A 25,287-nucleotide genomic window follows, 5' to 3' on the forward strand; every position below is an offset into this window, starting at 1 on the left:
CACACACAAATTGCGGACCATTGTCCGACACCTGCTTTCTGGGAAAAGATTCCCTCCAAAACACTCCCTACAGAACACTCACAACTCACACTTATGTCCTTTACCACACAGGCCACTTGGACAACAAGTCCACAACCACAATTATATAAGCACTCTGATGTCCTCTTACTGATATTGGGCCCAAAATATCTACTGCAACCACATCCCAAACCGAATTGGGAGGTTTAAGCACGTTCATGGGTGGTGTCTTGGCAACAAGAATCTTATCACTATTTTTACAGCCTTCACAATCTTTAAAATAATTCTACACATCCTCATCCAATCCAGGCCACCAGAAGTCCTGATAAATAAGACCTTTCATCTTACACACACCAAGATGCCCCTCATGAGCTATCCCAAGTACAACTTCTATCCTTCCTTCCTGCACCACTATTCAATCTCCTTTAGTAAAAATTCCTTTCTCCTTGCTCAATTAATTCTTGATTCTCCTATATCCTCTCAATCCCTCATCCACGTCTTCCATCGGCCATCCCTCCTGCACATACCTCACAACCGTCTTATAGTGCTCATCTTTTCCACACTGTTCGCTCTATTCCTTTTCATCTGCCACTTTGCAATTTGAAAATACCTCTTGTTCCAATTCACACCCATTCAGATCATCACCCTCCACAGGATTATGGGATAATCCATCTGCTTTCACATTCAGTTCACCATTCATATGCCTCACCTCCATATCAGACCTTGCATCCCACTGATCAATCTAGCAATCCTCCTAGAAATGCCATTAAAATCTTTCCTGTTAAAGACACCAACTAGGTGTTTATGGTCCAATCACAATTACAAATGCTCTTCCTCACAAAAACTGCTTGAATGTCTCCACTCCCCACACACATGCTAACGCCTCAATTTCTATAACAGAGTATCTCTGCTCTGCATTATTCAACACCCTTTAAGCAAACACCACCGTTTCTAGGTCCTTTCATTTCTGCGCCTCAGCATACACCCCAAATCATTTTTACTGGCATTAGTAAACAATTTCACATCCCAATCCTCCTTAAATCCTCTAAAAATGCTTTTAATAAACCATTTCTTACATCCTCAAACTCCCTTCCACACGCCTCACACCAGTCATACATCAGCCCTTTCTTTACCAACATCCTCATGGTTTTTGTCCTTTCCACCATGTTTTTAACACATTTCCCGTAACACTCCACTAGACCTAGATATGAAGACAACTCTTTTTTTATCCTTTGGCACCATCATTCTTTTAATTGCCTCTACCGTGGATACCTTGTCCTTTATCCCATCTGCAGACAACTCATGCCCAAGATACCGAACACTATTCATCCTGAACTTGCATTTTTCAAAAGATATGGTTAAATTAGCATTATCTTTTCTCCCCAATATACTTTTTAACCATTCATCATGTTCCTCAATATCCTTTCCCCATACCAGGATATCATCTTGATAACAACACACCCCTTGTATGTCTTTGAGTAGTTTGCTCAGCACTCTCTGAAATACGCTAGATGCAGAGAATAAACCAAACAGCATTCTTCTGCACCTATACCAACCAAAAGCCGTTATGAATGCCATCAGATCCATAGAAGATGGGAGCAACTTCACCTGATGGTAAGCACCCTTCAAGACTAAAGATGAAAATAGCACTCCCCTTCAATTTCTGACAATAGACTGCCAGTCTTTGGTAATGGGAACCTATCTGGTAACACACTCTTATTTAAACCCCTCAGATCAATGCATAGTCTCAAACTGCCATTGGGCTTACACACTGCCACTATGGATCTTATCCAGTCTGCAGCCTCTACTTCTTCGATAATCCTTCCCTCAGTATTCGTCCCAGCTCCTTTTCAACATACGCATGCAGTGCTAAAGGTATAGTTCGTGCCTTGGACATCACCGGCATGGCACCTGGTCTTAGCTTTATTAAGTGTGAAAAGCCTTTCAAACATAGTTTCATTCCCAAACACCTTTGGATAATATTTTGTGATGTCATATTTCTTCTCCTATATTGACTCCACGTTTTCAGACTTTTTTCGTATGTCCATCACCTGAGTTGAATGTTCCGGATCCAGTATCAGACCCAAATCTGTCTGGGTAGCCCATGAAAACTAGTTCCCCCCTCTCGTGGTGACCTTCAGCATTCCATGGGTGCAACATTAACCATATTTAAATTTCACCCAGAATTCACCTACAATGTTTATCAATACATCTCCATAAGCATGCACTCTCACAGTGGCTTCCTGCAATTCACATAAGTTAAACTTCCCTTTCCATGTATCCAAATTCACCACAGTGTAATCCGCTCAGCTATCTATTAGTAGATCAACATGAACATCATTCACACTAATCTCGGCATGAGGTTTCACTCTTCTTGATCTTGCAACAATTGCATTCACCAAACAAGTTTCATCTTCATTGCTAGTACCACTATGTTGCCAGTAACTTGCACTTTCTTGCATTGCCTTATTGCTTCCTGACCTACTCCAATGCCTGCAACAATGTGTGATGTGGCTCTTTCTGCTGCATTCTTTGCAGATGATGTAGTGCTCAATGCATTGCTTTTCACTTGCTATATGATCTTTGTTGCCGCACCTGTAACACCTTTTGTTGAAATATTTTCCACTGTACTTCTGCTTCGCTTCCAACTTTTTCTTTGGTACTACTTTCCTCTATCCTTATTCACTAGGTGTTTTCTTGGTGGCATCTTCTCCGTTACATTGGCAGATCGAATCACAGTTTTTCCAGCCTCTGCGTCCAACACCCTAATGGATCTTTCCGTATGTTCCAACACTTTTGCTACCTCAATAGCTGTTTCAAGGTTCATATTCATGGTGCATCCTCCTTCCCACCACAAAGCTTCCCTAACCTTTTGTTTGCGGCACCTTATCATTAGCTGATCTCTAATATGTTCTTCTGTGCAGTGATCATAGTTACATTTGTTTCCAGTCCACAGAGCACCATTACAAACTCCTCAATGGATACATCACTCTTTTGTTCTCACATTCCAAAATGGTATCTCACCAGAAACATATTTTCTTTTACAATACAGTATTTATCCAATCTGGCAAACTCCTTTCAAGACTTGACAAGCCCTCTGATTAATTTGCTGGTAATTCTGGTAGTTTCTTAACAAACGTTTAGCATTCTTGCCCCAAGCAATGAAACAATGAGGAGTCTTTCCTGTCACTGGTGAAGTTGCTGCCATACGGTCCGTGTATATACCTTATGAACACGTCTTTCCAGTCATCCAAGTTTATACTAGGTTCCCCTGGATGATGCAAAAATAACACCGGGCATGGGATGTTCATGTTATTAGGGTTTGGTATTTTCCAGAATTATGCCAGACCTGGCAATGTCTGCTCTGCCTTATTTATCTGAAATGTCCAAAGATCGACTGTCCTTAAGATGGCCACACATGCTCTTTTATGCTGCTGTGCGCATTGTAACGTTACTCTTGAGGTATCTTTTAGTTGCTTGTGTTTTATAATGGCCGCCGCCATGCTCACGTTGCCTTGGGCCGTGGGCCACTAATACATTTACCTTTGTCCATCACTCTTCCACATGCTACATTATCTTTACGGCACTCTGTACTCATCCACAGTAACTTTTTGGCACCCCAGAGGCAGTCACAGCTGTGTGATGGCCAGGATGGGCATCTCCTCTATGTGCAGTCATCGAACCAACTTCGTATCCTCTACACAATCACTTGCGTGCTTTGCTGTGTACCTTCTGCTCTTCGATCAGATTCTGTGTGGTGCTTCTCCCTCAACACGACTCATCACAACTTTACCTCAGGTGGCAGGCTGGGGCTGCTGCTTCCTTGTTGCGGTATACCCTTCATGCCAGTATTAGGTTGATAGGCTGTGAGACAGCAAGAACATTACAACTCTTTTATTGTTAAGCTTCAAACTTTAATCCAGTAATACAGTTAGACAGCCCCAACCTGCTTCTAGTTCACAACTGTTTTCCTTTCATAACTAAACCTTCCAATCTAACACTGGAAGAAGATTGGTTCTAGAATTGAATGGATTGTGCTGCCCAATCCAATTACATAACAGCATGTACAATGAACTTGAATGTATCCCGATATACATATGACAATATACAACACCTACCAGTCCCCCTCCACTCCCCATGGTCCTCCTCCACTCCAGATCTATCCCAATCCCCCAAAACACTCAATGCTTCTAAGAAACCTCTTTGTATTAAGCGTGTTATAAATTACATATCATTATCATGATGCCACTCCAACCAAAATGTTGGATAGCCGCAGCTATCACACTTCCATGAACACACAACGTGCCATTTGCCAGGGGATAGCTGCAGCTGCAGAGGGTGCCATATCAACCTGCAGGTAGCAACTGAGTGGCTGCTGGATAGCCGCAGGTAATTACTACAGCACCATCAGCCAATTACAAACTCCAAACACACACATCATATGTACCGTGCTTATACAAGCTACTAGAAATTGAAACTGGGAATCATTTTTATGGAAACAGAGAAACACTGCAGGTATCACGGCTGGTTTAAAAATTGTGGGACTGATCGGAAACAGTTGGCTGTTTTGGTTACTGGCTTTTTGTGAGAAACAAAATATTGGCATGGACCTAGGTTTGAGAGATTTTACAATTAAATGGTGGATTACTGGGAATGCTTTTGTTCCAAGTTTTTCCAAAATTGTTAAGTCTGAGAAGTCAGGGCACCCAGATATCATACTAAATCATAGGGGATGCAATGTTTTGGGGAAAACTAATGGAAGTATTTCCTCACACCATCTTTGTCTTTTCCAATTTGACTCAGAGGCAAAAATGGAGATGGACCACCACATTTAATGGTAAAACTGAGAAATCAGAGAAATGTTAATAAAGTAGTTTCAGCATTCATGAGACACCACAACCAATTATGGATTTCAAACAACAACATACTTTCTACATGGCCAATTTCTATAGACATGATGGAGTACACCTAACCGATGAAGGAAAGCGGTCTTCCTTCACAACATCAAAACAGTACTAAAAAACTACACTTAGTGTACCCCAAAGATGTCCTTTTAAGGAGTACTTATCAGACACAAATATACACATACAATAAAATTATAACCAGAAACATTGTTTTATTATATGCACAGGTACAGTTCATTGGCTTTTATTATAACCGCAGTTACAAATTCTTAGTTAAAGGGGTGGGGGCTCACTTCAAGTTTTATACTACAACAAAACGTAAAAGATCAATACAGTACAACACTACTCATGTACTTTTGTAAAGTAGCTGAAGATAAAGAAAGCAGAGAATAATACATAACAGTAAACTGGGTAGGCAAACATTTCACAGCCATAAAATATAATACCATAAGTGAGAATAAACATGCTAAAATACAGTGTATTCATTTTGTTAAACTATTTTCTTCTGCTTTTTTCCAAAGTCTCACATGTACGAAAGTCTGAAAACACAGTCAAAATAAAAAATACTCCCAAATACCTACCATGTCACTGAGCGCTGTACATGGAACAACATAATACATAAAACATGAACGATAAAACTGTTGAAGCATTACAAAATGAATCAATCAAACAACAAAACAGTGAAAAGAGCAATTAACTGAAGGGGAGGGAGGAAAGGGAGATGGGACAGGTTGGGGGGGAGTGAAGGAGGAGGGCAGGAGGAGGAAAGGGAGGATAGAAGAGGGGGTAGGGGAGGGGAGGGGAGAGAGTCAGGGAAAGTGTAAAGAAGGGGGAAGTAGAAGGGGGTAGGGGTTTCAAGGAGGAGGATGGAGAAGGAGAGATTTAAGGGAAGTGCGGAATGAAGTGAAGGTGGGGGAAGACCGGATAGCAAGAGGAAGGGAGTTCCAGTGTAGAGGAGCTAAGAGCTGGAATGAGAGAAAACGGGAGGAGGCACAGGGGGGTGGGGGTGAAGTGAGAAGGAAATGGTCGGTGGATCGAAGGGAACAGGAGGGGGAGTAGAAGGAGAGAAGGGAGGAGAGGTAAGGCGGGGCAAGAACATGGAGAGATTTGAAGACAAGGCAGAGAAATTGAAATTTAAGTTGGGAGTGAAAAGGAAGCCAGCCAAGGTAGGAGAGAGAGGAAGAGATGGAATCACGGGAGGTAAGGAGACAGAGGGTGTGTTACGAACAGCACCGTGGTAGATGGATTTAAGAGGGGCAAGGTGAGAAGTAGGAAGTCCAAAGAGTGAGGAAGAGCAGTAGAAGAGGCTCGAGAAGAAGAGGGAGGTGATTAAGAGTTTAGTAGTGTGGAAAGTGAGAGAGGGGCGGATTTTGCGAATGTTGAAGAGGTGGAAGAGGCAGGAGCGAGAAGTGAGGGAGATATGTTGGGAGAAGGAGAGAGAGGAGTCAAAGAGAACACCTAAGTTACGAGCCTGAGGAGAGATAGGGAGGTTGGAGGGAGGGAAGTGAATGAAAGGGGGAGGAGAAGAAGGGGGAAGAGAGTTAGAGGGAAAGAATATGACTTCTGTCTTGTCGGTGTTGAGAGAGAGAAATCGGGAAGACATCCAGTTCTTGATGGCAGTAAAGCAGCAAGAGAGTTGTAGGTGGAGGTCAGTTGAGAAGGAGGAGAAGGAGAGGAAGAGTTGAGAGTCGTCGGCATAGAAGTGGTGGGAGATGCCAAAAGAGGAGATAACAGGAGCAATGAGGGAGGTGTAAAGAGAGAAGAGGAAAGGGCCTAGCACAGAGCCTTGGGGTATGCCATATTCAAGAGGATAGTTAGGAGAGGACCGGCCACCCCAGGACACTGTAAAGGAGCAGGAAGAGAGGTAAGAGGATAACCAGTTGAGTACAGAGCCCTTGAAGCCAAAGGAGGAGAGAGTGTGAAGGAGGAGGGGGTGATTGACAGTGTCAAAGGTTGCAGAGAGATCAAGGTGAATAAGGATAGAGGATTGTTTGGCATGGCGGGCAGTAAGAAGGGAGTTCAGAATGGAGGTGAGAGCAGTTTCAGTGGCGTGTTTAGGACGAAAGCCTGATTGGAAGAGTGGTAGGAGAGAGGAATTAGTGACAGAGGATGAAAGATGAGAGTAGGCAAGGCGTTCGAGAAGCTTGGAGAGGAAAGGGAGAAGAGAGATAGGTCTGAAATTCGAGGTGAGACGTGGGTCAGCAGAAGGTTTCTTTAGTATGGGGAAGTTCGTGGCATGTTTAAAGGCAGAGGGAAAGGTAGCTGATGAGAGACAGATGTTGAAGAAGGAAGTGAGGTAGGGGACAAGAAGAGGGTAAATCTTAGGAATGAGAAGGGAAGGGAGAGGGTCAGTAAGAGCAGATGTGGGGTGGGCTTTGGATAGGAGGGTGGACACTACCCTCCTATCCAAAGCTACTAGGTGGACACTACTATCCTATCCAAAGCTCCTGTGTACTTTGCCTACACTAAACGATTAAACTGGGAACACTTTTAGAAAGCATGTACAGAAAAGTTCCAAACAGTATGACTTAAAAAACACTTATCATTACCTTACATACACAAATCTGAAAAAAAACTCTAAAAGGATGACTACATGACAATAATGTTTTCCAAGCAGATGCATTATGGGATCAATTATAAAAGAAAAGTAATTTGGGCTGCATTCTGTGTAGTGTGAGTATTCTTTAATGCATGTGCTAGGTTTTGTGCAGCAACACACACTGTTAGTGCTCTTATGATGACAGGTTTGGGTGATGCAATGTAGACATATTCTCAATGGGCAAGTGTTTCTTCCAGTGCATCCCTTTCACCGTTATTTCAGCTCAATAGGAATGCACAGCAAAGGTGCACATGTGATGAGAGTGATTAACGATCTCTCACTATAACCTTTCTTTTTATTACTCAGAAAGCTCAGTGTTTAGTTGGACCTTCTCTAGACATATGTACGCAACACACAGGGAGACATATGACCATGGAAAACTCAGCCGTTCCCAACTCAGCGATACACTTTTATCAACTTCAGCAGTGAGAAAGAATGAGTTCCCTCCACCCGGATTCAAATATGCCAATAATGGGTTGCAACAATGCCGGCAGCAGGTGGGGTCCTGTTCAGCATTCATATCAAAAAGTAATAGGCAGGAATTCTATGTAAAGGTAACTCAAATCAAAAATGGAAGAATTTTTGGAGTAATAACTTGAATTATTTACCAACTCAATGCCTCATAATAATGAGCACATTTTGCATAAATGTATATCACATCAATGTGATTTGGCTATTTCCTCTGATTCTGATTGGTCACTGCATTCAGAAGAGCTTGATCAGAGATGTTTGCAGTGAACAGCATCAGCACCTGGGATCTATCAGGATTCCTACACCTTCTACTGAAGTGATACAGTGATTTCTTCTGGATAAATGGCAGTTGTCATTATGACTTTCACCCCCATGTCGGGGGTGGGGGTGGCGTGTATGGCCTGTAAAGACAAGGAGTGTGCTGGTTACTGGCCATGCACACACCCCAACAAGTTGGTCATTGCTGTTCACACTCCAGGGTGTGTGGTGCAAATCGTTTTTTAATGGTTTTCATGGGAGAACCGGGCTTTGTGCATATTGCTCAAGCCCAATCTCCCCGGAAAATCACAAAAAGACCGAGGTGGCCCCAGCCACAGTAAATCCACAGTAAATTGCAAAGGTACTTGGTCTATTTTCTATGTCCATGATCGGCACGAGCAAGGGACGGAGCACCGGGAATGGAGCACAAAGCTCTGGTCTAGCCGGTAAGTGGGGATGGAGGGAGGAGTTTGGGGGGAGGTGCCGGATTTCTCGGTGGGTGGAGGCTGTTGGCATGGGTAGGCAACAGATAGTGGCTCCCTGTTGCCTCCCCACAATCAAGATGGTGCCACCCAGGGAAGGGATTTAGGTGGCTAGAAAATGCAGGGGGTACCCTGTGTGTTCTCGCTCGCAGTTCCAGCCTCCGTATTGGCTGAGCATCCTTCCCTGGGTGGAAATGCAACTTTCATTATAGCAGCATGGAAATTGTTTCCATATGATCAGAGAATCTATTCACAATCCTCTGAAATCAGCTAGTTTTAGGGTAATCATAATAGACATATATTATGTTTATCTTTACACATTTGTAATGTACCTTAGGACCAAGGGCAAACGGGCACAGCAGCAAACAGGCAAACAAATACAGACCACAATAAACAAGATATAAGAAATGTCAAAGATAAAAGCTGAATAAAAAAAGAATAAAAACATTACAGAACTAAAAAGATTAAAAAGCAGAGAAGTACACATTTAAAACCTAAAAAACATAAAAGGAGGAATACATTAAAAACCATTCAGGTAAAATAAAAAGTCTTGAGAGATGGCTTAAAAACTGAAGTCTCCAAGCTCAGGTGTACATGCACATTATTCCAAAGGTAAAAAGCTAAAAAGTTAAAAGAACGCTTTCCAGTTTCCTCCAAACTTATGCCAGGTAATACTAGCTGGTTATTGTGATTAGATTTCAATACTGCTTGGCATGCATGCAATCTTCTTTTTCCATGAAGGCATTTGTGCAAAATAGTTAAGGATCCTAAAATGTAATTGCTCCTTTACAAGAAGCCAGTGCAGAGCTTGCCAGGTGGCTGTGACGTGAGCTCTGCGACTAAGTCGCGCCACAATCCTAACAGCATTATTTTTCACAAATTGAAGTTTAGATAAATTGTTCTTTATTGTTCCAACCAACAAACTACCACAGTCGTCTACTTTTGCTCCTATTATCGTACAGTACAGAGTGGTGCAATTATCATCTGAAGTAAAAGGCTGAATACGGCAGAACAGCTTTAAATAATAAACAGAGGAGGAGATAACAGAGTTCACTTGATCATTCATTGATAGCAAGTAGACCAAATATAGTTCAAGTGTTTTTACCTTCTGGAGGACAGTGATGGAACATTCAGCGATGACAACATTCTTGAACAAGGAGGACAATTCGGCAAGTCTTTGTTGTGTACCAAATAGTAAAAGTTCAGTTTTCGCATCATTTAAGGCGAGTCCATTATGTACCATCTAACTTTGAATGATCTCAGAGATGGCAATCACTCTTACCAAAATTATATTATAGTCACCTGTGAACTGGAGTAGGAAATGCGTGTCATCCGCGTAGTTGATATTCAAAATATCCTTTTCATCCTGTAGATCAAACAGGGGCTTTGTGAAAATATTAAAAAGAGTAGGAAACAAGCAAGAACCCTGTCGCACCCCATACAGTGGGAGACACAATGGCAGATCTATCACATAATAAGGATAAAACACAATCAGCTGCCTTCTTGGAGAAGGAGGCATTAACCTGAACTCTATTAGAAAGAATATCAAAATCAACCCAATAGTAGGCATCCGATAATCCAATAAAACCAGTAAGGATACATGACCTGAATCCATCATTTCTAGCATGCTAGATTTAACGTTCAAAAGGGCTGACTTCGTACCATGATGAGCTCTAAACCCAGATTGTCTAGGGCTCCTAAGATTATATTCATAAAGGTGAACCTGTACTTGTAAATAGGCCAAACGATCCAATATTTTCAGCAAAAAAGGCACACTTTTGTGCAATAGTTCCTAAGAATACTTGGATCCAAAGATGATTTCTTTTTAACAGCTGGGCGATCCAGGCCTGCTTGATACTCACAGGAATAAATTCAGATGAGCAAGATGCATACATAACATTAGTGATCACTGGGTGGGGGCAGAGGCACAGGATTTAACAATCTTGCACAAGGATCCCCTGGACAATTGGTAGGATTAAGTGACAGTATCACTGCCAACACATGAAAAAGAAAGACGGGATTGTAGATGAGCAAGGTAAAGAGCTTGCCACCAGTTTAGAGACACACATTTCTTTTTAAAGAAAAATAGCATCTTTAAGAGCAGAATCTTTCCTCAATAAAGCCTGCTGTATATTGTTGCGCCAAGCAAGGTCCATGACAATCGCCTCCTCCAGTGTGATACTAGGTTTCTCAAGGTCTCTAAGAATTTTAAAAGGTTCCTTGGAATTAGATGCATAACTGCAATGGTCAGATTGTGCAAACACATAGGAAACCCTCAAAAATATGTTGTGCTTTGGTTCTCTGACATTCACAACATAGGTATCAACTTAAGAAAAGGACAAGGATGAGTCCTCACTGACCACACAAAAATCTGTGATATACACTTGGGTGTCTGTAGCAGGTCTGTTAAAACACTGACATATCTAACTGTGGCAGCGGACCTGCAAAGCACCTCAGATGCCCATTTGTGTACCATAAAAATGTTCTGGTCCCCTTAGATGCCTTAAACTACCATTGCGATTCAAGTCTTGCACGACGATTCAGAAGGCTTCAAAGACGGCCTGAATGGATCTCCCTCTCAACATTCTGACATTATGTTAAAATGATTAAATTATTGAAGGGACTTTAAACCTGTTTTATGATATGTGCTTATCACTAATTCTTAACAGTGAAAAAGAAACATGAACCAATCACCCCAGTCCTACTCACACTCTACATGTTTTTATCTCTCATTGGGTGCGACTCAAATCTGTGTGGATGGTACACAAAGGAATGCCTAAAACAAGCCCTTCATGGCTGTGTTATCATTGGGTTCATTATTTATTATGGACCAATACATGATGTAATAATATCCAGATAAAGGAATATGTCACAAGTCTCTCCCCTTCTCACCTGTTTTTCTTTACTTGCGACCTTCTTGGAAGTGACTTCCTTCTTTCGCACGGTCCGGGATTTATACAGGCCCGTGTGCGAGTCTTCGGATTCCAGCGTGAGGTTTGCAATGTCCTGTGCTGGTTAACGTTCAAACATCCAGGATCGGGAACCAGGAAGGGAATAATGTCCTGACTCGGAGGTACGGAAGTATTGTAGGACCGAGCACAGAAAGGATCCAGGAAGGAAGCACGGAAGTAGGAGGGTAAGGAAAGGGGACGAACGGGAAAATATAATCAGGGAATTGGGAACAAGGACTAGAAAGGAAGCGCTGAGCGGACTCCGGCAACACACGTCTGACTACTCCAAGCAGTAGCGTTGAGACGCGCAGAGCTGCAGGGGCGTGGCTGTTTAGTAGGAAGTTGCACGTAACGCGCAAAGGCTGGTAAGCAGTGTTTCGAAAGAGACAGCCATTTTGGAAGGAACACGGAGTTCAGACCTCGGTGCATCATGGACCACGAAGTCCAGAATGGACGTAATTGGCAGTACATGACAGAATATTGATGATTCACAGGCCACATGAGCTATGCTTCAGGGAAGAACTTTCTCATAGTAATTTCGATAGTTATGAAATAATGTACCATTTTGTTTGTGTGATACAGATATGTTTCTTAGAATTAACATACCAACTGCAGTCAAGGTCATTTCCAAAGTATTTTTCAACATGATGTATGTATTTGATTGGTCACATGCCAGGACAAGCAGCCACAATCTGCAAATTAGTGCCTTAAAATTAGTTAATTAGAAAAACAATATTTTGAATTTTTTAGTGATTTTCAATATTTGTTTGAATATGTGGATGCAAATGTTCGCCTTTTCAGGTGGAACACTGGTTTGTCAACCACAAGGGATTTTGCGTGCTTTAAAAGGGATCAAAGACAACCATTTGGCTTATTGCATCAGCAAAATATGTTTAGGGCCATTGTTCATTTGTTGGTGCTTACAGTGAAATGTCTTGTGACACAATGGTGTGAAATATCCCATGGTTTAATAGGCTTAATGAGGAGAGGGGGCTGGATTTAGGACTTACAGAGTTCATATGCATACTTTATTCCAGTAAAAAATGTGTGAATTGGAAGGGCGGAAGAGGACATTCTTGGAGAATGCATACAGTCAATTGGGCCGCATTACAAATATGGAGGTAGCCATGCTGCAACTAGCGGCATGTCTACCCCCATACCGCGTACCAGGTCTGGGTTCCTTGAATGGGGAAATACCAGGCCATCCAACCTGTACCATTCAAGAAACCCGGAACCGGTACATCCCCATTCCCATTTGAGCCCCCATAGGGCTCAATGGGAATGGGGAGGATGCTAACAACGGGCCCGTTAATGAAGGGCCTGTTGTTAGCATCCTGGGCTGCTCGCGGGACCCGCGGGACAATGGGCCCTGGTTTTACCAGGCGTCCTTAGCGGGACCCGCAAGCAGGCCTCGTAATGAGGCGGTAGGGGGTTAATGGCGCAGGCAGCTCTGCCGGCGCAGTTAACCCCCTCCCGCCTGGGTCATAATAAGGCCCAATGAGTTAATGCAGAAATGCCTTCTTACACCTCTGCCTATATTAAATAGGGCTGACCTCTCTAAGGAAAATGTAAATGTGGAATCCTCCCACCTGTATGGTGCTCTTTATATATTGTGCCTCAATCATATTCATAAGATCCTTTTGAACATTGACCATTCACAAATGGACCCCCAAAAAGCAGCATGCCTCTAATGGAATATATAAATCAATACATAATCTGAGAATGAATTCTGGGACTACTAAGGTTATGGGTTCTTGGATGTTTTGACTTCTATATACATTTATGTATGATAACCTTCATGCAACAATGTCCTGTTTGAGGTGTACATCATCTGTGAACAGTAGAGCTGAAATTCATATTTTTGGATCAGTACAAATGCACAGAAACAGAGTCACTTTCTAAATGCGCTGTAGTTTATCTTACAATTCCCACATTAGTCCAGTTCATATGTTTGAAGAGCAATTATGGAGCATCAGCAGCATTAGGGGATTGTGATAGACACCAACATGTATTGAATGGTAGAGTTTAATTGATTGCATAATTGTGACAGTTGCTATTGGTCTGGGATGCTCCTATTTATTTGTGTGTTAGCCCACTTGTTCCATTGTTGAAGGAAACCAGCCACATGCAGGGAATTGCTGATCCTGCCAGCAAAGACAACCGTTTCGAACTGTTAAGCCACTTTGATTCTGCACAGGAATACAAAAAAACGCAACGTAAGTTTACTGGTTGGGCTTTCTCAATAAGGTACTGTTTAGTTCCCTAAGCAAAAAGAGCAAGTGGAAAATGTCTTTGGGTGACACTACCACTTAGAGAAACTCACAACAAACACCAAAATTAATGGATGGCTGAAGATTATAATTAATCAAAACCACTGGCAATTACTGTGTGCAGATTCATTTCACTAGCTTTATTGAGTCTGTGCCAATACAGAGGGAAACCGGTTATATTCAAACATCCCTTGGTTATGCCACAGATTTCAGGTTTCCCACCCAAAGTGCTAGGCCTCATCCCTTTGTCACAATTACCTTGTCCACACCAGATGTATTAATAACCCTGAGAGTAGCTACGTTCAGTTTCACGTTTGCAAAATAGGGCTGCCAATGGTCTTTTTCTCAGGATTCAGATGATGGTATCCAGATAAGAAAAAATGCTTCGAGGAGCACAGAGATAGGAGTAGAAAGTCTGTACAGGAGGTTGGCGAGTTGTAATCTGTGCAGCCGATAGCAGGAGAAGGATCCGGAGTACTAATGTTCATGAGAATAATAATCCCTTTATCTGGAAATAATTGGCCCGGAAGAAGGAGGTTGGTTGGAAACACAGACCTTAACTTGCAATGTATAAAGGAAGCAGGCAACAGCAGTGTAGAGAGGGTAAAGGAGGTAGAGGAATAGGAGGCTGACAATCTTCTACCAGAGCACAAGCAAAAGAAAAGGAGAGAAAATGGCAATCAGAAGCCGAGACTGAAAACTGCAAGGGAGCAGTGCCTAAACTTGGAGAAGCCGAAAGGGAGACCGCGATAGAGCGGTAACACTGGTTGCAGCCAGCCGAGATGGAATCCGCCAGAGAGCGGTGAAATGACTGCAAGCAGTCAACTATTGGAACTGCAAGAGTGCTGGTAGATTTATGTAAGCAACAGAAAAGGAAACCACAAGGAAGCAGGAAAATTATAGTACCAAGCCGTAACGGAACCCACAGCAGCGGGGAACCAGCTGCGTGCAGTTGAAAACAGAGACCGCAGAAATGCGGTGAAGCGGGCTGGAAGCAGCCAAAAAGAAGGAGAAAGGGTCAGCAAGAGAGCGGAAATGAAGGAAACAGAAATAGAAGTATAGAACCTCAAAAAAAACAATAGTTGAAAAGTGAAGGAAACAGATGCAGTAGTGATAAAAATTTACCCCCAACACTGTCAAGAAACGTAGCAAACGGAAAGAACAGGGTGGGACATCAACCATGATAAAGACACGAGACTGAAGTAGGCAAGGAAAAGGAGAATAACTAGGGCTGGAAGGGAAAATACGAATTTGCTAGACAACTGAGGACAGAGGTCTGGCAGCGTAGTCTAGGAGACAGATACAACGCAGAATTAACCAGTCTACGCCTAAGGATAAAGTGTTGGCGGCCATATTGGTGGAACACTAGACCGTCAAGATGGGAACCTCAGACACCATCTTACATGTACTTCCATCTTTGCCAACACTTCCAAGGGCGCAGCATGACAGCTTGCCCCCTTCTATTCGTACCCCCCGGTTTACCTAGCTATAACTGGTGAAACAGTTGAATTAGTCTGGGTGCATGGATATGAGACCTCGGTTCCCAGGTTCTCTCGGCACTGGGTTAGCCTGTCCAATGGACTAAGTATAGCAGCACTCCTCGTCTGTATCTGGAGTCAACCAAACATGCAACTTCATATTCTTCTGGTCCGGGGGGGTTCTGAGGTGGTGTGTCTGCGGACAGCCTGCTTTAAGTGGTCCTCCACATGCTTCTTGAGGGGAGAAGAATGGAACAATGGGTGGACTCTTCTCAGGCTATGTGGCAGTTGTAACTTAAAAGCCATCAGATTTATCCTAGATAAGATCCCATCCCCTGTCTCCATTCCGGTTTGATCCCCTTCGAAGATCAACATACTTCTTGTACTCTCTACGACTTTCTTCTAAGGCGTTGAGGGCATCTTTATGCACCTGACTGAGACTGGTCAGATAGCTGTCGACCACGGGTGATCTTGATGAAGAGATTCCTGCCCAAGGTAGATGTTGAGGATGGTAACCATAGGTGTATTTGAAAGGACTCATGTTTATGGCAGTATGGAAAAAGTTATTATAGGCGAATTCAGCCATCAGGATTAAATCCACCCAATTATCCTGCTCTCTATTACAAAAACAGCAAAGATATTGCTCAAGTGTGGAGTTTAGGCGTTCAGTCTGCCCATTTGATTGTGGGTGATAACCCGATGACAAAGCTCTCTGAACTCCTAGTTGTTCATATAAGGAGGCCCAAAACTTGGATGTGAACTGGGTTCCGCGATCCGTCACAATCGTTTGAGGAGACCATGTAGTCGCACAATGTCTTTAAGGGACAGAGTTGCAGTCTCTGATGCAGAAGGAACCCGTGCCAGAACCGAGAAATGTGCCAATTTGCTGTAAGTGTCTACAGTGACTAGTATGGCCGACATCTCTTTAGAGAGAGGTAGGTCAACAATAAAGTCCATCGAGATGTGTTCCCAAGATCTGGTCAGTAAATCTGCTTGTTGTAATAGACCAAGGGGTTTCTGTCTTGATGTCTTGTTGGCCGCATAGATGGCACAGGAAGCAACATAGGACTTAATGTCTTGACTCATTGAAGGCTACCAGAAACTTCTTGAGAAAAGTTCCTTAGTCCTCTTTTGGCTTTTATGATCAGCCAGTGGAAGGTCGTGACACCACCTTAAAGACTGTGTTTGTAGTGATTCAGTTGGAAGAATAAGAGCCTGTTTATGAAACAGCAACTTGTCCCTTTCATCAATTTAGAAACGTTGGAGGTCTGTAGATTGACAGGGTAATTCATAGAAATTCACACAAAAGTGGCTCACGAGGCTGGCGCACAGTGTCCCCGTGCGATACACTGCGCCAGCCGCGTGGGATAAAATCCTTTTCATCGCACAGCGTATTCATAGATTTTAGCCTCAAAAACCAGCCGTGGCGCAGAGTGGCGCAGCGACCCTGCAGCAGCGCCAGTTACGCCCCAAGAACGCCCTCGCGCAAGGAAAAGCCTTAAAAATTCCAAAATCATCGCAAAGGGCTGCGCTAACCCTGGACCAGTTCACAGGGCTGCCAAACAGCAAACGCCAAGCGGGGAGCATGCATTTCAGTGGTTCTTGGGAAGTTTCACACGTGATTGTCCTGGGTACATGTACATCAGGGGTGCACGGGAAGTAACACACGCGATTCCATCAGGGTACGTGTATTCCAGGGGTGCGCGGGAAGTATCACACGCGATTCCATCAGGGTACTTGTATTCCAGGGGTGCGCGGGAAGTATCACACGCGATTCCATCAGGGTACGTGTATTCCAGGGGTGCACGGGAAGTATCACACGCAAAAGCAGCAGGGTACGTGTATTCCAGGGGTGCGCGGGAAGTATCACACGCAAAAGCAGCAGGGTACGTGTATTTCAGGGGTGCGCGGGAAGTATCACACGCGATTCCATCAGGGTACGTGTATTCAAGGGGTGCGCGGGAAGTATCACACGCGATTCCATCAGGGTACGTGTATTCCAGGGGTGCGCGGGAAGTATCACACGCAAAAGCAGCAGGGTACGTGTATTTCAGGGGTGCGCGGGAAGTATCACACGCAATTCCATCAGGGTACATGTATTCCAGGGGTGCGCGGGAAGTATGACACGCAAAAGCAGCAGGGTACGTGTATTTCAGGGGTGCGCGGGAAGTATCACACGCGATTCCATCAGGGTACGTGTATTCCAGGGGTGCGCAGGGAGCACTACACGTGAATTGCCCGTGTGGGTCCTCCCAGGTGTTCCCTATACACCCTCCACGGCCCCTGCAGGCGGCCCACACTACAGGGGACTACTCTGCACATGTCCCGCAGGCAGCCCATCCACCATGCCCATGCCCCCCAGCCAACCCACATGTCACCTTGCACTACTGCCCACCAACGTATGTCCCCCTACACCCCCACCCCCCAGCAGTCAGGGGCACCCTCCACCAGGCCCCCACTCATGTCCAACTCATGTCTCCCAGCACCCACACCCCCCAGCAGTCAGGGGCACCCTCCACCAGGCCCCCACTCATGTCCAACTCATGTCTCCCATCACCCCACCCCCCAGCAGTGCAGGGCAATATCCACCAGGCCCCCACTCATGTCCCCCTGCACCCCTATCCACTAGCAGCCAGAGGCACCCTCCAACAGGCACCCACTCATGTCCCCCTGCACCCCCACCCCCCAGCAGTGCAGGGCACCCTCCACCAGGCCCCCACTCATGTCCCCCTGCACCCCCACCCCCCAGCAGTCAGGGGCACCCTCCACCAGGCCCCCACTCATGTCCCCCTGCACCCCCACCCCCCAGCACTGTGGTGCACCCTCCACCAGGCCCCCACTCATGTCCGACTCATGTCTCCCAGCACCCCCACCCCCCAGCAGTGCAGGGCACCCTCCACCAGGCCCCCACTCATGTCCCCCTGCACCCCCACCCCCCAGCAGCCAGGGGCACCCTGCACCAGGCCCCCACTCATGTCCCCCTGCACCCCCACCCCCAAGCATCCAGGGGCACCCTCCACCAGGCCCCCACTCATGTCCAACTCATGTCCCCCTGCACCCCCACCCCCAGAAGTCAGGGGCACCCTCCACCAGGCCCCCACTCATGTCTCCCTGCACCCCCACCCCCCAGCATCCAGGGGCACCCTCCACCAGGCCCCCACTCATGTCTCCCAGCACCCCACCCCCCAGCATCCAGGGGCACCCTCCACCAGGCCCCACTCATGTCCAACTCATGTCCCCATGCACCCCCACCCCCCAGCATCCAGGGGCACCCTCCACCAGGCCCACACTCATGTCCCCCTGCACTCCCACCCCCCAGCACTGTGGTGCACCCTCCACCAGGCCCCCACTTATGTCCAACTCATGTCTCCCAGCACCCCCACCCCCAGCAGTGCAGGGCACCCTCCACCAGGCCCCCACTCATGTCCCCCTGAACCCACACCTCCCAGCAGTCAGGGGCACCTTCCACCAGGCCCCCACTCATGTCCCCCTGCACCCCCACCCCCCACCAGTCAGGGGCACCCTCCACCAGGCCCCTACTCATGTCCCCCTGCACCCACACCCCCCAGCAGTACAGGGCACTCTCCACCAGGCCCCCACTCATGTCTCCCAGCACCCCCACCCCCCACCAGTCAGGGGCACCCTCCACCAGGTCCCCACTCATGTCCCCCTGCACCTCCAACCCCCAGCATCCAGGGGCACCCTCCACCAGGCCCCCACTCATGTCCCTCTGCACTCCCACCCCCCAGCAGTGCAGGGCACCCTCCACCAGGCCCCCACTCATGTCCCCTGCACCCCCACCCACTAGCAGCCAGGGGCACCCTCCACCAGGCCCCCACTCATGTCCCCCTGCACCCTCACCCCCCAGCAGTCAGGGGCACCCTCCACCAGGCCCCCACTCATGTCCAACTCATGTCTCCCAGCACCCCCACCCCCCAGCAGTCAGGGGCACCCTCCACCAGGTCCCCACTCATGTCCCCCTGCACCTCCAACCCCCAGCATCCAGGGGCACCCTCCACCAGGCCCCCACTCATGTCCCCCTGCACCCACACCCCCCAGCAGTACAGGGCACTCTCCACCAGGCCCCCACTCATGTCTCCCAGCACCCCCACCCCCCACCAGTCAGGGGCACCCTCCACCAGGTCCCCACTCATGTCCCCCTGCACCTCCAACCCCCAGCATCCAGGGGCACCCTCCACCAGGCCCCCACTCATGTCCCTCTGCACTCCCACCCCCCAGCAGTGCAGGGCACCCTCCACCAGGCCCCCACTCATGTCCCCTGCACCCTCACCCCCCAGCAGTCAGGGGCACCCTCCACCAGGCCCCCACTCATGTCCAACTCATGTCTCCCAGCACCCCCACCCCCCAGCAGTCAGGGGCACCCTCCACCAGGCCCCCGATCATGTCCCCCTGCACCCCCACCCCCCAGCACTGTGGTGCACCCTCCACCAGGCCCCACTCATGTCCAACTCATGTCTCCCAGCACCCCCATCCCCCAGCATTGCAGGGCACCCTCCACCAGGCCCCCACTCATGTCCCCCTGCGCCCCCACCCACCAGCAGTGCAGGGCACCCTCCACCAGGCCTCCACTCATGTCTCCCAGCACCCCCACCCCCAACCAGTCAGGGGCACCCTCCACCAGGCCCCCACTCATGTCCCCCTGCACCCACACCCCCCAGCAGTCAGGGGCACCCTCCACCAGGCGCTCACTCATGTCCAACTCATGTCTCCCAGCACCCCCACCCCCCAACAGTGCAGGGCACCCTCCACCAGGCCCCCACTCATGTCCCCCTGACCCCCACCCCCCACCAGTCAGGGGCACCCTCCACCAGGCCCCCACTCATGTCCACCTGCACCCACACCCCCCAGCAGTGCAGGGCACCCTCCACCAGGCCCCCACTCATGTCTCCCAGCACCCCACCCCCCACCAGTCAGGGGCACCCTCCACCAGGCCCCCACTCATGTCCCCATGCACCCCCACCCCCAGCATCCAGGGGCACCCTCCACCAGGCCCCCACTCATGTCCCCCTGCACTCCCACCCCCCAGCAGTGCAGGGCACCCTCCATCAAGCCCCCACTCATGTCCCCCTGCACCCCCACCCACCAGCAGCCAGGGGCACCCTCCACCAGGCCCCCACTCATGTCCCCCTGCACCCCCACCCCCCAGCAGTCAGGGGCACCCTCCACCAGGCCCCCACTCATGTCCAACTCATGTCTCCCAGCACCCCCACCCCAGCAGTCAGGGGCACCCTCCACCAGGCCCCCTCTCATGTCCCCCTGTACCCCCACCCCCAACCCCCAGCACTGTGGTGCACCCTCCACCAGGCCCTCATGGCCAACGCATGTCTCCCAGCACCCCCATGCCCCAGCAGTGCAGGGCACCCTCCACCATACTCCCACTCATGTCCCCCTGCACCCCCACCCACCAGCAGTGCAGGGCACCCTCCCCTAGGCCCCCACTCATGTCTCCCAGCACCCCCACCCCCCACCAGTCAGGGGCACCCTCCATCAGACCCCCACTCATGTCCCCCTGCACCCCCACCCCCCAGCAGTGCAGGGCACCCTCCACCAGGCCCCCACTCATGTCCAACTCATGTCTCCCAGCACCCACACCCCCAGCAGTCAGGGGCACCCTCCACCAGGCCCCCACTCATGTCCAACTCATGTCTCCCAGCACCCCCACCCCCCAGCAGTCAGGGGCACCCTCCACCAGGCCCCCACTCATGTCCAACTCATGTCTCCCAGCACCCACACCCCCAGCAGTCAGGGGCACCCTCCACCAGGCCCCCACTCATGTCCAACTCATGTCTCCCAGCACCCCCACCCCCTCCAGCAGTGCGGGGCACCTGCCAGCAGGCCCCCACACATGTCCCCCAGCCAGCACGTCATCACAATCCAGATCCCAGGCTCCTATGCCCACCCAAATCACACCCCACACCACCTCAGTCCAAACACCCAACCAAGCTTTACACCCATTCAAAATTGAAATACCCATTACATGATAGATAACAAATAAGCAGTATGCGCATGAGTACAAGTCCGTCAGACCCACACAATGGCAACACATGACTGTGAAAACCCACATTGTGGCAGGAATGAAACCAATGAGAGAAGTCCACACATTGAAGTAAGAAACAAAAATGTATTACAGTGTAAATGAAGTGAATGAAATCAAAAGAAACAATAATGGCAACAAATATCGAAATGCAGCATGTCCACCAAAATAAGAAATAATGAAAATGGGAATCCAAAATAACCGGAATGAAATTGTGTCCAAAGTCACCGTCCAACAAAGCAAATCCAAAGGGAAAGTAAAGTGAAAATCCATTGCTCCATGGTGAAAAAATAATAAAAGATGAAGCCCACAAATCCACTGTCAAACTATGTACAAAGAGCAAATCCAGGGTCCATGATCCCAACGATGTAAATGAAACCTACAATAAAACCCACCTAACTAATAACTATATACAAAAAAGTGGGGCACAGTCCAAGCGCCCCAAATTAAAAAAAATAAATAAAACCTAACACTAATTAACTATATACAATGGCAGCGGGCTAGTCCAACGGCTCACTTCTGGATGTTGCGGGCCAGGGCATCGTCGAACTCCTGCTCAATGTCCCGGAGGCGGTCCTGTTCCATGGCACCAAGGCTCCGCAGGGATGACAACATGTTCTCCTCCAACTCCCTGTGGATTGCCTCGAGGCACTCGGCCCGCCTCAGGGCCCTCCGCATGGAGTTCTCCGCCCTGACCATCGTGAGCCATGCCTCTTCTGCCCACTGCCGCTCCGCATCTATGGTGTGGCCCAACCGCTGCCACACGGAAGACACTTCCCGTGCTGGGTCCTCCTGCCCTCCGGCCGATGCCTGCCCCTCCGATGTCGAAGGCCCCGAGCCATCGTGGCTCCCACCTACAGCCTTCTGCTGATGCTGCTGCTGCTGTCCATGTGCCCTGTCCGATGGTGCCTGCACATCCTCCTCCAGCTGAGGTGCAGTTGTTGATGTGGCCACCCCTGCTGGACATCCGACTCCCGACTGTGGCAGGGATCTGTTGTCCACCAGCCTGGCCGCACGGTCAGAGGCAGCTCCACAGGTCACCCAGGTGATACATGTGTGGGAAGATGGCATGGAGGAGGACTGGGGCATAGGGGGTTCCGTTGAGGAGGGGGTCGGAACAAGGTCCAGGAAACGGAGGAATCCGGCCATGGTGAGCAGTCCCAGTGGGTCAATGCGGTCAACGAGCCATGCGAGAAGACGTGCAGTCTCATCATGGAAAGACTGCAGGTCAGCTCGCATGGCCCGTTGATGCAACACCACCCCACTCTGGACAGGCTCAACCTGTTGCAGGGTAGCCACATCCACAGGGAGAGGAAGGCCAGTTGGTGTAAGCCAATCCCCTCCCTGAGAACGGGTCTGGAGGTAGGCATCCCTGCTGGTGCAAGATGATGCAGTGACTGGAGCAGGGACAGGATTGCACACAGGCACCTCCGCGGCAGCCTGTGCTGCCACCTGTCCCTGGTCCTGCACTGCACCACTCGCGCCAGTGGAATCCCCACCTCCAGACCCCGCCTCTGTTGCTTGCACGGCCTCCTCCTCCACCAAACCTCCCACCACCCTGGATGACTCCATGCCATCTTCCTCCGTTGGGCCCTGTGGGGTCCCAGCTGCCCCTTCTGCTGCCGAGGAGTCCAACTCCAACCTCCGCCTCCTGGACCTCCACTCGGCAGCTGCGGCCTCGGACGTGGCACCGGACTCTCACTCCCCGACGAGATCACAACCTGGGAGGGGAGCCGGGCCTTGCGACCCCTGCCGCTGTGCTCCACAGAACCTTCTCCGCCCTCTTCATCAGTTGACGCTGCAGACAGGGAGAAATAAAACACAGGTGTTAGGGAGAATTCTCTGGTTAGGCTGAATTTCCTAACCTAGTGAGTCCCCCAGCAGCTTTGTTGGATTTCTGGAGTTTGTTTTTTCCATCCTGCCAAGAGTGAGACTCTTTTTCTCCGACTCTTGGACATGAATGTGTGTAATTCCTTTGAATGTCAATGTGTTCTATGGGCTATGGGGTCTTTTACTGCATAGGGTCTCATATGTTTTGCTATGTGTGTTACAATGCACCCTCAGTGCCGTAACACTGGGGCGTCCTAGCGGACCTCCACCATAGACTCCATACCCGGGGACTGACTACTGTCTCCCCGGGCATGTAAAGTCACCATTGGCTTTACTAGACCTAAATTTACTAACAGAACCAGTACAAACCATCCTATTGTGGACATACTAGTAGGGGTAATTCGATTACTCCTGGGTCTGTTGTTCGAGGGGGCACTGTCCCGTCCCCCCTCGTCGAGTTTTGGCTGGTGGCAGTGGAAACTACTTGTTATATTCGACCCCGAATATAACACTATGGGATTCTTCCCATTGTTGGAGGTTAATACTGTTTCTCGTTAATCTCTAACATACCACCGGTTTATTTATCTTAAATAAATCTATCGGTTGGTATTTTCTGCCAGAACTCGGTTTTTAAAATGGTGTCTGTGTTCGTCTCTGTGACTCCTAAACCAAAGGTTGAGCCCTTTGTTCCACTTTTGGCGGGCCCTCCAAAGTGGTGCCATTCTGTCTGGGTACCACAGGGGGCGTCGGAGGGGGTTTAGGCACCCTGGACTGAGTTGCCTTGCCAACTCCGGTCGCACTCTGGTGTGATTGGCCCAAGTGGTGAGCCACCCTGCTCACCACTTAGCGTGTTTTTGATTGACAGCTAGGCTGAATGAATGGGGGTTTTCTGCATAAAAGCAGGGCTTTTAGGACTGGATCTTCAGAAGTCGCCACAGGACCTTAGAATCCGACGAGGGTAAAGCTGAGCCGACCTGCAACGACGACACCTCCGGTTGAGCCCTGCTGAACCGACTCACCACTTCCCAACGACAGAGGAGATCTCCCCGCCGGAGAGTCTTCTTCCCCTGACTGGTAGGAACAACCAGTCCCCTTTGCTTTTTCTTCGCTCCAGGACGTAGTGGTCGAATTGCCCGTGCAGAGCACCCCAGCAACTGGATAGCCACTACCCCTGTACCACGACCAAAAGGTGGTGCCTTGTGACGGAGCACTCCGCGGCTGGTCTCTTCCCTGGTGGTGCAACGATCTTCAACTTTCCTTCAACGACGAGATCACCTCTTCTCTTGGCAAAGACCCGACGTGCATCCACCACCAGGAACAAATGCCCCCGCCGGAGCTGTCCCTCCACAAACAATGTACCGTGTCTGCCTGGCTTCCCATGTGCCGGTTAGCGTGAGGTGTCTGAATCCTCGCCTCTCCATTGGGTCGCCTCCAAGCCTTCTTAACTTTCTGTTTTGAACTGGTCCAAGCTTTCTATAACAATTTGCGACAAAGACTCGAAGTGCATTTCCACTGTGATACTTTTTGGGACATATCCCCTTGTATCTCTCCGAGTGGGCCTGGCCTCTGAACTTTGCGATCTACAGTAGACCCTGCCTTACTTATCTTGCATTTGTTCGTAAAAGTGTTGGTACCGAGTTGTTTTCATACCCTGCCTTTTTCTCTCCCATCCTAACAAATACTAGAGTGCCATCTAGGTTAAAGCATTCACCTCTGTCTGCAAATAAGTGGTGCCGTTGAACCTAGACTTGTCGAAATATTGTTAGGGGGATTGATTTGTTTCTGATAGTAATTGTGATTGAAGTTGTTTACCGTATTAGTGCCCGAGTGTTTTCCATAGATGTGTTTTTATAAATAAATAACTATATATCTTTACACCGAAGCCTTGTTCCGTGTTTGCTTGTTCTACTGTGTGAATTGCCCTATTTTGTATACTCTGCATACTGCCTAACTCTTCTTGAGAGAAGTCTG

Source organism: Ambystoma mexicanum, chromosome 7q (genome assembly GCF_040938575.1).
Source record: "Ambystoma mexicanum isolate Mex_15411 chromosome 7q, UKY_AmexF1_1, whole genome shotgun sequence".
NCBI classification, from domain to species: Eukaryota; Metazoa; Chordata; class Amphibia; order Caudata; family Ambystomatidae; genus Ambystoma; species Ambystoma mexicanum.